Here is a 4084-nt window from a genome sequence, read left to right as displayed (position 1 = left end):
AAAACTGCAGATAATTAGTGTCATTTCGAACCACTTTATTTCCTCAGGGAAACTGTTAGGGACCAGGGAGGATTATGCTTCTTAAATCAATACCACTTGTCTGACTCGGTGGGTGGTACACTTAAGTGAAATAGCCGAATACAGGAGGAAAAACCAGAATAGAAAGCCAAAACAAGTCATGTCAGTTAGTAATAAGCTTTTAAAATCAATAAAGCAAAGAAAGACTCACATTTATTATAACATTAGCAAGCAGAAGATGATCAGGATAGGGCCTACATAGCAGAGAACCAAGATCCCTATTTTATTTTATCCTATTTCTGCGTGATCGTGCGTTATTTGTTTTCAATAAGCACGGTCATTCTCCAACAATTTCGTGGTTTCCTTTCTTGTGAAATAACTTTTTAATACCGTCTTTATTATAGTAAAATATTTTGAACTGATTGAGTTAAGTTAGTAAAGCTAAGAATAATGGACTATCCCCATAATTATACTTAAGACGCATTTCATGTTTAACTCTATATATTTTGAGATTCTGCCTCGAGCAAGCACGGAAAGAGTGCGAGTTTGAATATAAAATTATACGCCTGGGCTCCGTAACACGAAAACTTAGCGATTAATCGCTAATTTGAAAGAATAATTTGATTGGTTTCTAGTCAGTCTACTGAGCAAATATGGTCTTGATAGGCCATTTCATTTAGCGATTAATCCCTAACCTTTGTGTTCCGGAGCCCTGGGTGACGGGCGGCAAAATGAAAATTCACATCTTGCTTAGTTGCCTGTGAACAGGGATTCGAGACGTCTACACGAACTTTTCTCAAACTTGGGTGTTAAATCTAACACCAGTTGGCGTCCCTAGAGGACCACACATTGAGGTGTTAAAATTACACCCTATAGAGATTGACCATAATACCAAAGAGTGTAAAAGTAACAACCAAAGGTATTGTAATAGCCCCCGTTGGTGTACACCATAGACTTAAAGGATGGTCCGGGCTGAAAATATTCATAGCTTAATAAATATAGTAGAATTCACTGAGCAAAATGCCGAAAATTTCATCAAAATCGGATAACAAATAACAAAGTTATTGAATTTTAAAGTTTAGCAATATTTTGTGAAAACAGTCGTCATGAATATTATAGGTGGGCTGATGGTGTCACATCCCCACTTGTTCTTTTTTTTTTTATTATATGAAATTAGGTTTATTCAATTTTTTTCCTCCAAGAACTAGAAAAATTGGATTGACAACTGATTTAGTGCATTAGATATTTATTGCTGCAACTTATTTCATTATAAGGGAGACATATTATTCACACAAGTATGAAATAATAAAAAAATTATCATCATAACAAAAATTATGTAATAATATAAGAAAGTGAAAAGTGGGGGATGTGACATCATCAGCCCACCTAATGAATATTCATGACGACTGTTTTCACAAAAATTGCTAAATTTTAAACTTCAATAACTTTATTATTTTTTATCAGATTTTGATGAAATTTTCGGCATTTTGCTCAGTGAATTCTACTCTAAGTATTAAGATACAAATATTTTCAGCCCGGACCATCACTTTAACACCGAAGTAAAATGTCTGTAGTGTAGTCTCTATTATGTACACCGGCCAACACCAAAGTTTATGCTGTGATACATTTCAACCACAGAGATAGTTATGTGATCTCCAGTTTTCAACAAACATCAATAATATTCATTTATCGAAGATTTAGACCAACTAGTACCCTCATTACACATCCATTGATTACCGTAAGGAGCTTTAACGAGACTTCATTTTGATTCAGCGATCAGAATTAATACGGTGAGACTCAAATCCCCGGCCACACCGTACTTTTAATGTGAGCCGTTATTGTTGTTATGGGGGGGGGGGGGCGCCAAAGTTCAACGGCCAAGACAAAATGAAAATAAGATGATACGAACGACTCAAAACGAAAATAAATCAATATCATCGTGAACACCAGATCATGGAAAATGCCCTGGTCAAGAACTGTCTTATTTGCCAAATTCCGTTAAACAAATGCGTCGGGGGGGGGGGGGGCGGCTGATATGCACATTCTGAAAAAGGTGACATCCTGCGTCACCGTTCAAAACCCTGTAGACATGGTAGATTAATTCCTGAGGCCTTGCTCTAAATAATACTAGTTCAAACTTTCTCTTCCTCTTTTCCTTCATGAAACAACAAAATGTCGTCTAAATGTGTACTTTTCTCCAGGGGTGTCCAATAAACTAAACGTGAATGGGACGCCCGCCTCTCATCCTAAAGGAAATTAACTTTTATGCACGTGTTGGTTTTGTCACTGACCTCTCGTTAGAAAGAACTCGGTCTCTCGCAGGTGGGGAAGAAAGGTGAGTCTGAAATAAACTTAACTTCACCTTTTTAACAATGACGCATCCCCCTGGGCTGGTGGGTACATTTGGAATATTGGTGAAATTGGGACAAATACATACAGTATTATGAATGAAGAAATGTCAGGGGCCGCGGAACGGTTTTCAAAGTGGGGGGGGGGGGGCTGACCATGCAAAAAATCACAATCTTATGGTCATTTTTACGTGTTTGTACACAGTTTTTGAATGTATAATCATGAACACTCTATGGACAATCTAGTCAATTTTAGACTTCAAGCCCCGGCTTTAACATTTACACGTACAACACTACTGTGCACCTTATGATGCGGTTTGAGTACCTTACAGGTGCAATTTTGCACCCTTTCATGTCAGATATAGGTGCAAAGTTGCACCTGTAATGGCACCCATGATAAACGTGTAAAGATGAATTTATTTTCTTTTGTGAAACGGATATACACTTAAATTTATTTCATACAGCTTTAAAATTCCCAGGTTCCAGAGCAATCCCCCCCCAAGAAATTCCAATGTTCAGATTCTAGAGTATAGATTCCGCAGTTGGCAGTTTGACAAGGGAAGGCCTATACTTATTTCGGGCCCGTGTCTTGGTGTATTTTAAATATGTAAGGGCTGTATGCTCCCGGCCAAAATTATGCTTTTCTTGTTTCCCGCTTTAAAGTCTTGAACCGCAACCAAACGATCTTAATCATCACATGCATTGACAACTCTTCTGTATACAGTATAATCCAAAATGGTAATTATCGTATTTAAGCGAACTCATTCGTGATTATTATGTTAACTCCTCCCACCCAAGAGCACTTTCGAAAACTATTACCGGTGTTTTTGAACACCTATTCACTAAAATAGTGTCGAAATGGAGTATTATCAGTTGAAAACTATTTGATCACAAAATACAGCAATTACGAGCATACCATCAAAAAGAACGGCAAGAAAGAAATGCAATTAAACGGGGATTATACACAGGCATATTCTCGTTGGATGTAGAAAAAGGTGGAAATGAAAAGATCGGGTTTGAGTCTGAGGTAAACCAGTTTTGTGGAAACAACGATTAATGCATTCACTAAACGTTTTGAGAAATAAAAGACGATTTGCAAAGGTGTGACAATTATCTCTAAAAAGCAAGAGGAAAACGTTTGGGGGGCTTTACAATCCTCTTTGTTATTGAAAACACCTCTTTAATTGAAGCCTGTAAAATGTCTTTTTGTCATGTTAGTTGGTAAAGCTTGTTAGGTTCAACAACCCATCAGGATTGCACACGATTATCTACACCAGCTTTATTTATCTTCACACCTTTTATCGTGAACATATCTTTTTCTTGAACACAGTCACTTTTACTTTCTTTCTTAACATAATTTATATATACAATTTCCATTTTCTGTGACGTCTCAAACGTTTCCTTGTGACGATTATGACGACTTAACTTAAAGACAATAACAATTAAGAGAAACGAAATATGTTATTAGAATTATATTTTAGCTTAATGTATAGGCCTATTATCAAGTGCAAAATGAAATTTAGTCGATGAAATGATTAAACATTTTAAAAGAGCGGTCAACGGTGATCGAACGAGAGATCGAGATAACAAGATTTCAATAAATAACTCATGCTTTCTATTCATTATATCCAGTAAAAGAGACCAAATGAACTAACTTTGATCAGTAATTTCTCAGTTGTTCTGTCACAATCTGCAAAACCTGATATTCATAGTTCTTT

The sequence above is a fragment of the Lytechinus pictus genome, chromosome 1, assembly GCF_037042905.1.
Source record: "Lytechinus pictus isolate F3 Inbred chromosome 1, Lp3.0, whole genome shotgun sequence".
NCBI classification, from domain to species: Eukaryota; Metazoa; Echinodermata; class Echinoidea; order Temnopleuroida; family Toxopneustidae; genus Lytechinus; species Lytechinus pictus.
This window is presented reverse-complemented; position numbering follows the sequence as displayed.